This window comes from Taeniopygia guttata, chromosome 4, assembly GCF_048771995.1.
Source record: "Taeniopygia guttata chromosome 4, bTaeGut7.mat, whole genome shotgun sequence".
In the NCBI taxonomy this organism is placed as follows: domain Eukaryota; kingdom Metazoa; phylum Chordata; class Aves; order Passeriformes; family Estrildidae; genus Taeniopygia; species Taeniopygia guttata.
This window is the reverse complement of record NC_133028.1, coordinates 6,773,468-6,787,625: the sequence shown is the minus strand read 5'-3', so window position 1 is coordinate 6,787,625 and position 14,158 is coordinate 6,773,468. Positions and strand designations below refer to the sequence as shown.

The 14,158-nt window shown below is 40.1% G+C and overlaps 1 protein-coding gene across 10 annotated transcripts in view; it reads left to right on the top strand.

The window, feature by feature from the left end:
- CTBP1 (C-terminal binding protein 1) overlaps positions 1-14,158 on the top strand; it is a 232,622-nt gene that overhangs the window by 128,009 nt on the left and 90,455 nt on the right. The gene's annotated exons all lie outside the window — the stretch shown is intronic.

Genomic DNA, 14,158 nt, shown 5'->3' with positions numbered 1-14,158 from the left:
CTAAACTGACAACAGATACACAATTCTGGTTTCTTTAGATTTATGTTCCCTGTTATTACTTAGCTGCCATAGAGATAGATACGTGATACCTGCATATGCCTTGAGGTTTGACTTGTACAGTCATCTAATAGTGTAATTTGAAATACTGAATGTTTGTTTTCACTTCCAAAAAACGTCATTACTGTTCTTTATATGTTGTTTGGCAGCTTCTGCATCTTAAACTGCTCTCTCACAGGATCTGAGAAATGTTCCCCCGGCCACTGGGAAAAGCAATGACTAATATGATCTGAATAAAAAAGCAGAAGCTTAAACTTTTAGATATATTTGCACTTTAAAATGCTATGATTGGCAGCACTATGTCAAACCAAAGTACTGACTAGTTTGGCTTCTTGCCTCTGAGAGGTATTAGGTACTAAGGGAAGCACTTCTCAGCAGAGCAAGCATTTATTTCACAAGCCCTGAATTTTAAGGAGAACTAACTTTGGAATAATACTGAGCTTGATATCATAAAAATTACTACTATCTCAGTTAAGGTCTTATTGCAAAATGAATTTTATATTCTGGATCTATTCTATCTACTATTTTTGTTTCCTTTATCCATATTATAAAAGGATGAAAATTTCAGCCTTACTGGAATATTTTCCCTCTGTATCTCATTCACAAGAATACCAGAATTTCCAACCCCTACCACGCTTTTATCTAGTCACATTTAAATGTACTTTTGACAAGTGAAAAATCAAATTGCCAGACTTAAATAAAAAGTAGTAGTCCCCTGCTTACTATAGCTATGCATGTGCTTAACTTTGAGCAGCCAAAAAATTATCAGTGGGGCAATTACTTAATGTCTTCCTTTCAGCCAGAGTGAATAAGATTTAAGGGATGTGCACATTTCCACTGTGCACCCTAACCTGGGCCATAAGCTGCAGGTGGCAGGAGGGAAGGACAGAGGTGACCTCTGCTCACCAGGGCTGCAGGTTGGGGCATTAATGTGCTAATGGGATACTTCTGGTTTGCTGCAAGCCCAAGAGTTCCCCGCTCTCAGCCACCTAAAAACACTCCACGTGTTTATGTGGTGTCCACCTCTGAGTGTGGGACACTGTTCAGCTGGAGCTTTCACATTATTACTCTGTTCAGCAAATTTGTTTCAATGCCTCGGGGTCAATTACCTGGAATAAGTTGCTTTAGGAGCTCTACTGGCTTTTCAAAGGGGTGACTTGGGTGTTACTCTAGGTAGTAGATGCACTGAGGATCCCTTTACTTCCCACTCAGTCAGTTTTTGATTCTGTAGTGAAATAGGATTCCCTCTAGGGGTGTGATAACAATACCCTAGGAAGACCCTTTCTCTTAATAGAATTTCCTTAATAGAATTAATTTCCTTAATAGAATTATTAAATAAGCACCTCTGTCCATGTAAATCTATAAATGGATAATCTATTTGTACACAGATTTACTATGATTTTAAGTGTAAAACAATCCTTCCCACTTCTTGTTTTTCATTATACCATGGCGAAATAAATGAATTTGAACTCTGAAAACTCGTCACACTCAGAATAACATCTTTCTGTTGCTTAACAGTGTAAATGACAAAATACATCTTGGGCTTATAGCATATAGCAGGGAAAATGCCCCACAAAGCTGGAGTAACTAATTTAAGTAAAAGACAAGACAACTAGATTTCTGTCTATAAATGCAAAGGACAATATGTGGATAAAAGTTTGTGAGATTGACTCTGGTAAATATTTTTCACTCCTTTTATTTGGTATTGTTATTATAATAGGTGTGGAATACATTGCCTGGTGCTGCAGAGCCGGCAGATGGAGCAAAAGAGCACAATAAATAGTTGGATAAAAATATCCTGAATGCACTCATTCTGAGCTGGGGGAGGGGAAGTGGCTTCAACCCTTTTTATGCTCAGTATTTGTCCAGTGCCATGGTTTCCCATCTGTCTGATCTTGCTCCCATTCTGCCTATAGCCATCTGCATCACTTACTCTGACTTTTCACATAATGAGCATTTCGCCCCAAAAGGACTCAGGTTGACTTCACTTTTTTGTGTAAAGATTTTGCTGGTCTAGTTCTGTATGATAATGCCCATGGTAAAGGATTGATTCTGTTTTCTCTTCCAGAAGAGTTTGGCTTTCAGAAAATTTGAAGTATAAATATTATCCTGTGAATGTCTCAGTTGATTAAATCAGTATGGTATCTTATTTTTTATGCGATTAGCTACAAATTTAAGTCTTTTTTTAGGAGGAAAAATGCATCTTGTTCCAAGGAGGAGGTTTAATTGTAAATCTGTTCTGCTAGGTCAGTGGTAAATGTTCAGGTTTTTTCTGACAGCTTTTCAGCTCTATGACCACCCATTGTGTAAAGAAATGCTGATAGAAATATTAACAGAAACATTAACACCATTTTCAGTGGAATAAAAGGTTTTCCTCAGAATAAGATTATGTATATCCATAAAGGGAATGGAAGCTGTCTGCCATGTAAATAAAATGGAGAACAGGAGGCTTGTTGAGGTTTTTTAATGTAATTCGAGCCTATTGTTCGGATTTATTTTAATGCTCTGTGTGCTTAGACAGAGATGTCACTGGGTGATATTTTATTGCTGCTAACCTGGGAGCAGTTAGTTCTGTATGGGTACACGTATGTTGTACTATAATTTGCTGAAGGCAGGTGGCTGAACACAGATATGCAGAGGACTTTCCATGCATAAACCATGACAAACACTGCACTTCCCTCCCTGTCTGTGAGTTCAGGATTTATTCTCTTTTTATGCAACTAAGAAATTACTGAAGCAACTCTTGAGAGGACAGTTCTGGTTTTTAGTCACAGTATTAACATTTGTTTTGTGACAAGGATCACTTATGGATGTATCTATAACCTTACTACAAGCTTCACAGTCTTGATGAGCTCATCTGAGATCTCTTACTCAACCCCAGCTTGAATCACAGAGTAGTTTGGGTTGGAAGTGACCTTCAAGCTTGTCCAGTCCTACCCTCTGCTATGGGCAGGGAGACCTTCCACTAGATCTGGTTGCTTGAAGCCCCATCCAGCTTTGCCTGGAACACTTCCAGGGATAGGACATCCCCAACTTCTCTGGGCAAACCTGTCCCAGTGCTTCACCACCCTCACACTAAAGAACTTCCTTCTAATATCTAATTTAAGCCTACTCTCTTCCAGTTTAAAGCCATTCCACCTTGTCCTAGGTCTCGTGTTGCAGCTGGTAGCTTATAACACCACAGAAAATTCCAGCAGGCTGAGTTAGTGTTTAGTAAAGACCCTCTGAATGCAGAGAACCTTGTCAAAGCCTTGCTTTTCAGGCTTTCTCCACTACATTCACCATTTCTATTAATCTTTTCTGTTAATCTTTTTTTTTCCTTTTTTACACAAAACACTGTCCATCCTTCTGTGCCATTTGCCACCCAGGCAGCAGTCTCCATCCCTCCCTACCTGAACAGAGAAAACAGTTTATCAGGTTACACTTGAGATTTGTGGAAAGGAGCTTTTGCTGTGTTAGCAGAGTGCTGTGGCAGTCCCCTACAGAAGCAGCTGTGCTACAGCAGGGCAGGACCCTGCTGTGTAAGTAGATACATCCCACCCTGGAGTTAATACTCTTGCTTTACGCTCCTTAGTAAGATAACATTGCTGATCCCTTGTAATTTATAACAGCAATCATGCTGACCCTTGACTTGAGGCTCTTTCACAATCCTTTAATTTCTTCTGGCCTGTTTGACTGCACTAGAGAATATTTGTGTTGAATTTAGTAGTGTGAGGTCTTAAGCACAGATAAACGAGTAACTTGGTCATGTCATCTGGGCCCAGGTGCTTGAGGACTTGAATTTGGAGGTCAGGGTTATAAATGCTCCTTGTATCTTGTGGTCCCAACCAAAGTGGAGATGGGCGGGCAGCGTTGAAAAGGAACTTGCAGAAGGGGACAGGGAATGAGCAGCCCCCATGGAATGTATAAATTGGCTAAGCAGGGAAATCAAGGGCAGATGAGGAAAAAATGGCAGGTTAGAGGTGAAGTGATTAAGAGAGAGAGTAAGCAAAAAATTTTGCTGACTTAATCTTGCAAAAGTAAGTTTAAATGACAACTAGACAATAATAGAAGAAAATCCAAGTGGAACTGCCTTAATCTAAAAGTGGGACTGCCTTAATCCTGGATGAAGTTGAGATTAAATGTAGCTGGTTATGCCCAAAATGTCTATTTCCTTTCCCAGCAGGCTGATTTTAGTTAGAGTAGATGGCTAATGACCTCGAGGCCAGAGAAACAGCAATTTCTAATTGCAAGATACAACCACAGTTTTACCAGGAGAAGCAAAGCCTGTTAAAAGGGCTGCTGACCTGTTAGTCACACCTCACTCACATCCTTTGGAAGGGGTTAGAGGAAATAAATAGATTCTGATCTAGTAGATAGAAATGTCATAAAGTCTAGTCTGAGTTTACTAAAATAGGTAACTGATACTTCTGCTCAGTCTGGGCTTCAGTGAAGTGCTTATTAAGCGTCACTTCAGGAAATTGTTAGTGAAACTGGAGACGATTAAAATTATTTAAAGGATGGTGAGTGTGATAGAGGACTTGATGTAAAGAACTAAGGAAGAAAGAGGAGTTTAAGTGATGTGTGAGTTGGTCCTGGTGTGTGTTTTATTTAATATTTTCAGTAGGGATCTTGCAGGAAGAGTGGTGAAATGCAACATGCTGAGACTGTGGAGTAGGACAGAATTACCAGTGTGTAGTAAAGAATCAGAATATCTGTGAGGAAGGTAATGAGGATGGGTAAAATACAAATAGTTTTCAATTTCATACCATGAACTGCAAGGATATGTGCTGAAATACTGCTGTTTGGGGGTTTTTAGCTATAAGCTTCTCAGCTCACATTTTTCCACTGTTAGAAATTACATAGGAAGAGAAGATACTGGTAGTGGTAGATGGTGCAGGTTACCTGGCAGCCACTAATGAAATGTAGCCATGAGAGGGGCCAAGAGCAATGCTCTGTGTAAGAAACTTCCACTGAAGAGAGGAAAATCATAATGCTACTGAGTAAGGCTTTTGTGCCATTTCAGATCCAAAGTGTGTTACTCTTGTCATCACATTCACAAATGAAGAATTCATACCAGGACAGGGCAGGGAAGATCTGCTAAGGTGATGGAGAAAAATGTGAGCTGTGTGTCCTGGGACAGGACATGTGTGGCTGGCAGCAGGCAAAATGTGGGCTGAGAGCATGTGTATGTTTGCTGTCTGCAAGGATATCAGAGAATTAAAGAAGGAGGGAGTGCAAGGAGTTCCTTCAGCTGAATGCCAGCATTAGCATAAGAAATAAATTGATGTAAACTGACAATTACTGCTTTCAGGCTTGAAGCTGGGAGTCTTCTGATCATGAGTGATGGCTCTGACAGATGCAGTGAATCTGGACACCAAACTGGCTTTAATGTGATTTATTTTTTAAAAACTAATTGTGAATGATAGTTGAAAACTGGAGTCAGTGATTCAAAAGGTCCTGTTCAGGCTTAGGTGCCCCTACTCCCAGTAGTATTTGGATTACATTATAACTTAGACTGAGTTAATATAAACCTTTATGCATTTATTTATCCAATTTCTGGAATCAGCTGCAATGACAGGAACAAACAGAAAATAAAACCCAAGCAGCGTTTCAGAGTTCAGCTGCCCATTACTAACTCCTCGTATGGTAATGTGACATTCTGAGGTGCATTTGGCAAAGGAATTGTGCTTTCATGCTTCTTTGAGCAAAGTTTCAGGTTGTCTTTGCCTTCAGGATATGGGATCTTTTTTTAGTTTTTTATTTTATTTTATTTTTAATCCCTAAACAACATGGTAGCAAGCCCTGGTCTGTGTTAGGGTATGTCTGCGCAGCTGTGCAAAAAGAGATAATGGCGTATTCAGCTTTTGGCGAAGATTCAGTACTTTTCATCTGTCATCAGAGGTTGAAGCAGTAATGCAAAGTGATACTGGAAAAGCATTATTCTGCTACAGTGACAGCACCATTAAAATCAATAGAATAGGGCTTTTTTATAATCCCTTCTACAGTAGAATTACCATGCCCGTTAGTTGTGCGAAAACGGGAAATTATCTGGCTCTGTGCTCAGTTGCGGTGAGTTTGGGTTTAGGAGATTTGCCTTTCTTTTAAGGAACAATATCTCCTGCCTAGGGCTCTGAGTTCTTAAAAACAATAATTTAAAGATCCATCCACTTTTTGGGAAGGATGGGGTATGATTTTGTAAGTCCCTTAAACGCACTGGTTATGAAGATCATTTTGACCACTATATAGTCATGAGTAATCTGTAGTAAAAATCCATGGAGATACATATCCTGCTGGATAGAGCTGTCACAAGGCTGCTGAGTAAGTCCTCACCAATTGTAAGGGACCCCAGTGTGGGCTTGGTTGTATTTTAGCAAGTTCAATTTTTCACAGCTTTATTATTGAGATGTGGAACCTGGTTGGAGCTGAACATCTGACTTATAAGAATGTTTTTTTCCTCCCTATTTCTGAAAGAGCTACATGTTTTTAGCTCTTACCTGAGCTGGGTGTACATTTTTTTTTATTGGCCTGTAGCCTATATTACCTGCTGTGAACCTGTTTAAGGAAATAATTTATACTTGTATCATAGCTTAGTTTATCAAAGAAAGTAGTTTTGTAAAATCAGTGTTAGGCAGGTAATTGTTTTCAAAGACTGGGTTTAATTAGCGTGCTTGAGATTACAGAAAAATCTATGGCATAAAAGAGAATTGCCAACTTCTTATCTTTTCCACAAGGTTATAAAAATATTTTGTTACAGTTCTTCAAACACAAGTCTGTACTGAACCAAAACAATACCACGTTTATTACTGTAGTAATTCAGACTGGTGAACTATGGTTTCCAAAGGTGAAAAGCTGATACATTAACCCACTGATCTGCAAGTGTATGACAGTTTGTGAAAAATGTTCCATATCCTTCTCCTCCAAGCAGGGTAGCAGAGAGCAGGATAACATGAATGGGAACAAATGTTAGAGTTAGCTGAGCCCTTTTAGCAGAAAGTGTGTTTTTTATGTCAGGAGGCTCACAAAGAATTGGTTGTGGGTTTTTGGTGGTAGTGTGAGATTTTCTGAAGAAATCCTGGAGGTCTGAACCATCAGTTCTCCAAACCTGCCACAGTTAATCTGGTTTTATTTCATAAAAATGTGTCAGATTAAAGCAGCTGAGGTCTGAAGAATGGATCATTGATTGCAAAGTTTCTCTGTGGACATTCTGATTGCCTTCATCATTTCCTCAAATCTATTTATTTAATTTTTTAAAATGTAATTTTTGATTCTCTGTAGATAAAATTCCTTGTCCCAGGGCAAGGTGGTGACGTGCCTTGGCACTGAGAGCTGCTCTCTGTAATTGAGTGTTCATGCTGGCTGTCACTGTCTGCTGGATGTTGGCATTATTTTCACTAGCCATAACCATAGTAGCCTCATCTGTACTTCACCTTTCCTTTTATCTCCCATCCAATGCCTCAGGGCAAAAGCACCCATCCTTCAATTAGTTCTAATGGGAGGTGGATAGAACATCAGAGCTTATAATGGATGAACTTCTGGAACTTTGTGCAATCCTCTTTTCGTATGTAAATATTGTAACTTCAGAAATCTGGTTAGTCATTTATCAAAGCATATTCTTTCATAATTTTGGGTTTCATATGATTTGCCTCACTTTCTCTGTGATGTTTTCCTGTTTGTTAGATTAGATTATAACTCTGCCTTAGAAGATAACTTCTTTGGCAATGGATAGATCCTTAGTAAGTAATTATGGAAGAGAAATTGCTGTTTAGAAGTCACCTCTGTGGTGAGGAAATGAGGAAAATGAGCAGAGAAGTAGTTTTGGTCAAAAGCAAGCTGTCTTCTTTTTTCAGATTCACTAAAGGTTATAAAACTATTTTCTCAGCCTTTCTTCCTCCTTCCAAGTAACTTCTTCCACCTTTATTTTGAGGGATTATGCTTCAAAACAGTTTTTTGGTGTGGTCTTTCTTTTTTTTGGGGGGGGGGGATGTTTGGGGTTTTTGAGTTTCTTTTGGGTTTTTGTGGTTTGTTTTTTCTTTTGGTTTGGTTTAGTTTTTCAGCTGGTGGCACTGAGATAGATACTGAGCACAATATTTCTCTTTCTGCCCCTGGTCTGCTGTGCTTCTTTGTTAACACCTGGTGACCACTGCTCTTTTGAGAGCTGCTGGACCTCTTGGTGGACAATTCAAGGTTCAGTGTTCTTTTATGTATTGCTCAGTCTTTTCTCTGCTTGGATCTTCACAGAGAGGTTTTGAAGCTTCAGTTGGTAATGACTTCATTAGTAAAATCAGATTATTTTTTTCCTGGAACAGTGCTGCTAAATGTCTGGATGAATTTGTTGTATAAAGACACAAGATTTGGCATCTCTGATTTATGAGGAAAAGGAAGTGATTTGTGTCTCTTTTCAAGCTCTGAAACAGAGGAGCAAACAGCAAAGGAAGGCCTCTGTTTACATTGGTACTGACAAAAGGATCTTCTAGGTTATAATATTTCATAATACATTAGAAAGAGCTGATGCTTGCTTTGTTCTTTGAGGGATGTGCTTATCATGAAAGATGTGACTGCTTTTGGGCTAGGACCTTAAAAAGCTTATTGGTATATCACATCTCTGGCATCTCAAAAGAGAAAAGCAATTTAGATATTAATCTTGGCTTGGCTCTTTTCTCAGAGAATACCCAGAAAGGCAGGTTTGTGCAGAACGTTTTCCTTGCTTTGACTCTTCTCTGACGTTACCTCAAGGCCACATGCAGGATTCCTAGAGTTGAAAGAAATGAGATACTCTCCTTTTTCCTCAATTTCTTTTCGTTCTGCACTTCTGTATCTCCTCTCAGTGCCCTCTCACAAGAAGAAGCTAAATAAATTTTTAGCTTCAGAAATGGACGACAAATGCTTTCAAAGGATGCTTTATGTGCCAAACTTTTTCAAGATAAACCCAACATCAGACTGTATTTATAAGACAGCTTTTTTTTTATGAAGCACAGGACTGGGAGAAATTACTGATTTTCTGAAGACCTGCTTCCATACAGGTGCCTGCTCTGCTTGTAGGGAACAGTTTGTAGTTCCTGAAGGACAATGCCTCTAAGTACAGGTATCTGATATTTTTATGATACAAAATTTGTATTTTACAATACAAAATTTGTTGGCAGAGAGTTTTTGCAGTGATTGGGAAAGAAGCATCTAAATTTGATAGGTGTAAGTAGCTGCTTCTACTTGATTGGTGTAAATGTAGCTGCTTCATGAGTGCCCATTTAGAATAGAACAGCTTAGAATTTACAAGTAAATAATTAAACAGAGTATGCAAATTAAAATTTTAGGAGTGATAAAAGCCTCCAGTTTGATGGTATGAGGAGGACTGACAGTGCAAGTCAAAAGTAAATGTATTTTTTTTCCTTACTAGCAGAAAATTTGCTCTTCAAACATCAGGTGCTTGGACAACTTCCAGAGTCAGGATGTGGACTAGATTGACCAATTTTCAGCAGATAAATCTTCTGATTCCATTTTTACTGAGTCTTCAAAATGTTAATGATTTGCTATCTGCAGACTTCAGAGTATTTCTCAGGGACTGGAACACTGCCGAACTTATGCTGGGGCTGAAAAAATTATTCTTAAAGCATTTCAATTTAAAATCCCATAATTCATCTGAGTATGAGTTGGGAGAGTAGCCCACAGCATACTGCAGATGAGAGCTCATAGCTGTGCTGCTGGGGTTTCAATCCTCTTCAGCAGAGAAGAAATGGGAAATCTTTCCTTAAGGGTTTGACATCAGTAATGGAGATAAGAATTGAGAAAACTGGAGAGTGGGGAATTTGGTTTGCTATACTTAATGAATAGTTTTCACCCATAAGGATGTGATTAATCCAGTTGTTTAAATGATGCATTTTGTAAGTATTTAGGTGTCTGAGGATGCATCAGTCTCTTGGTGGGAGATTACAGGTGAGTTGGGAATCAGTTGGTATTGCTAAGGCACAACATTTGTTTCCACGCTACATTTTAAAAATAGCTAATTTTCCAATAAAGCAGCCAGGGCACTTCCAGGGCTGGGGTCATCCACAACTTCTCTAGGCAGGATCTTCAAGTGCTTCACCACCCTTTCAGTAAAGAATTTCTTCCTGAAAGCTAATCTAAACCTGCCCTCTTTCAGTTTACAACCATTGCCCCTTGTCCTGTCACTATCTGTCCCTCCTTTTTATCAGCCCCCTTCAGGTAGACTTTGATGTTGTTGTACAGCTGAAATCTCATAAATCCATTAGGTTTATGACAGAACAGTTTTGTCTGCCCAGTTTTGATAAAGAGAACCTTTAGGGGCTGTATCAGGATGTGTTTTGGTGGTGTCTATTCTTGTGGTTTGGTTGTGCTTATTTATATACTCTAGATCTATTTCCAAGGCCAATTTTTTATGAGGGTTTTTTTGTACAAGAGTTAATCAAGTCCATTGGGAGTATTTAGGTACAGTATAAATACAGAAATTATGAAGTCTGTGGAGTTTTGTGGTCTGGACATTTGTGCAGTCAGCTAAATGAAAAGGCAGGTAGTGAGCCCTGTGAGGCTCAGCTGTGCCCCAGGTCTGTGCCCACTCTGCTCCAGCCTGGTCAAAACCAGGGGCCAGGACTGCAGGGGAGTTACCTGGCTACCCACAGGTGTCTGCAACATTTACACATACATTAAGCATATATATATATAAAACAGAATAATAGAATATGCTACTTTGGAAGGGACCCACAAGGATCATCCAGTGCAGCTGCTGGCCCTGCACAGCACCGTCCCCAGGAGTCACCCTGTGCCCGAGAGCTTTGTCCAAACACCCCCTGAGCTCTGCCAGGCTGGTGCTGTGCCCACTGCCCTGGGGAGCCTGTTCAGTGCCCAGCCACCCTCTGGGGGAAGAACCTTTTCCTGATACCCAGCACAAACCTCCCCTGGCACAGCTTCAGGCCATTCCTTGGCTCCTGTCCCTGTCACCACAGAGCAGAGATCAGTGTCTGTCCCTCCTCTTCCCCTCCCGAGGAATTTGTAACTGCACTGAGGTCTCCCCTCAGTCTCCTCCAGGCTGAGCAGACCAAGTGCCCTCAGCCTCTCCTCACACGGCTTCCCCTCAAGGCCCTTCACCATCCCCGTGCCCTCCTTTGGGCACTCTCTGATAGTTTAATGTTTTTCTTATATTGTGGCACCCAGAGCTGCCCCAGCACTGGAGGTGAGGCCGCCCCAGCCCGAGCAGAGCGGGACAATCCCCTCCCTTGCCGGGCTGGCCATGCTGGGCCTGCTGCCCCCAGGACAGGGATGTCCCTCCTGGCTGCCAGGGCACTGCTGGCTCAGCTTCCACTTTCCACTGGCCAGGAGCCCCAGGTCCCTTTCCCTGGCACTGCCCTCCAGCCCCTCATTCCCCAGTCTGTCCCTACACCCAGGGCTGCCCCATCCCAGGTGCAGAATCCAGCGCTTCCCCTGGCTGAACCTCACATGGTTGGTGCTTGCCCAGCCCTCACACTTGCTGAGGTCTCTGCGGGGCCTCCCTGCCTTCGAGGGAGTCAGAGTCCATCTGCAAAGGAGTTCACATTTACAGCAGCCAGGGCTACACCTGCTGCCTCTGCAGGTATTGAATATGTGTGTAGAAAGAAAAGGAACATTCATGTGCACACAGAGAGATCCATTTATTTTGCTATTCTAATACTTTATTGACTTTAAATTAAAACAGATCTCCTACAATTTGAACTTTTAACGGACTAGTTATTGTCATTCTGCTGTAATTGGTCTTTAATGTCATTTGAATAACAATCGGAAAGGGGAAAACAAAATTTATGTGCAGCTAAACAGCTGCAGCTGCATCAAATACAAATGTGTGAAAGTTTCCAAATAGGAACTTTAATTTGGCAGTGATTTTGGCAAATAATTGTCCTTTTAGTGCAGCTCCACATCTGTGTGTAGTTTAAAGTTATGTTACCTCTTAGATAATTAGCTGCCTAGCTTTCATTGTGTTTTAATGTGGCAAAAGACCCCAGTATAAAATATTCCAGGTTTAAGAATAGCAAACTGTATTGTACTCTTGTTAAATTTACATGCCTTTCCACAGCCATCACTAATGGGTACGAAAATATCTAAGCTGTTTTCCTTATAAAAAGTGTTTCAAGTAGTAATGTACCAGAAAACACTTGGGGGAAAAGCAATAGGCACACACCCCCTTCCCTCATTTGGCTGGAAAAAATGTATTATTCTTTGAATTGTCATTGAATCCCAGTGTACCTGCAAATATACAGTTTTACTTCGAAAAAATAGTGTGTGGTTCTCCAGAGAATGATATTTTTGCTTGAAGAAAGCAAGCTGCAGAGATTTTGGGGTGTATGGCTGTGGGAGTCCCATGTGTGCAACAGCTCCTCTTAAAAGCATTAATTTCTATATGAACTTTGATATATAATCTGCAATTTTTATGAAGATATTTTACAATTCTTAGTAAATACGCATCAGACCAGAGCTTTGTTCCATCACATCCTTCCATACTGAAGCAGGGGAGCGATTTAATGAATCCAATGGGAGACCAGCGTAAACCCTGATGATGAAATAATGAAATAATGAGTTATACAGCAAGTTGTGAACATGTAGACCTCGGTGCCTTGGGAAATAGTGGATTTAGATTACATCTGCTCTGCAGACTGAAAAATGGGCAGAACAAGCTCTTGGACATCTGATCCATGAGCACCAACAGCAATAAATGGGGACATATCCTTCAATAGCCCCAAACTCAGCAGCTGTGGATGCTGGAACATCCAGAGGAGTGCTGCAAGCTGTGATTTGAGCACTGAATTTCCAACTGCCTCGGTAGCCTAGTCCTTCTGTACGTGAACAAACTAAATGCATTTCAGTGTTGTGTATTTGTGAGTTTTAAAACATCCAACACCACTGATATGACCTTTCAAATATGTAGAAAATGCAAAAGCTGAGGTGCCAGCCCTGGAGTTTTCCACTTAACCTTAATCAAACATCTCAATATGTCAATCTCTAAACCATTTTCTTTTAAATATCTTTGACATTAATAGCTTGCTCTGAGAACATCTGTGACATTAACACAGGGATTTTAGGCTTTTGAATTCATTCATCCTTCTGGGAGGTGGACAACTTTCCTTTTGGTTCTGTGAGTTCAGGGTGAGTAGGCAAAGCCCTATATGAAGAACAGGCTCAGATCTGGAGCTAAAAATGAGTAAAAACCTCTGTCAGGTTTGAAAAAACCACTTTTCAACCATACTTATATCTGCCTTGTAAAGTGTTAAATCTCTTTTTTGAGTTCCTTTGTAAATCAAGTAAGCAACTACACAATCTACACAGAAATCTCTAGCCAGACCTTTCTCTTTGGATATTTACTGTGGTCTAGCCAGAAAATTTTGGAAGAGAATCGCCTTATTCTTTGTTTTTATGTGTGTATTACTGCCAGGTGAAGAGATTGTTGTCTTGTGCTGTGGTTCCTTTAAGCCCCAGAGCAGAAAATTATTAAAGTTGGCCTTTCAGGCTATGTGATCTTTATCTGTGTAGAGTCCTGCTCCAAAAATTGTTTTAAGCTCAATTAATTTTGCCATTATTTAACCTCTTGTTTAAATATGTTATAATGAAAAGAAAGAATACACAACAGACTCTAGTGAGAGACTTGTAAGAGGTGAATAATTCAACTTTTAAAAATCTGTTATAACTTGATTTCTTGGCCTTGGTTGTGCCTCATCTGTGCAATTAAAGCACCTCCCAGTCTGTCCTCCTGATTACCAGATAATGTTTAAACTCCCTATTTCTGGCCTAACTGTACATATTTCCAAAACTAATAATTTCTTACTAGCCAAGGCAATTTATCTTTCTTAGATATTAATATTAAGTATCAGACTTGCTCTACTTGAGGAATCTGGGTCACTTCTTAGGTTTTAAATTAAGGTAATTGTAGCTATGTTTTTTCCTTGTGCTTTTGATATATCATTGGGGTACCAGGAATGCTCAGGTTCTGCCCCTTCTTTCACTTCCAAGAATAAAGTATAAATTGTGACTGAGGATCTTTGGTGGGGCTTGAGGGTAGAGGAAGGTGTGTCTTGGTGATATGGAGCTCCAGACTAATCTGGCACAATTTGGGCAAGTACAAGTGAAATATGTTGGGTATTACTAA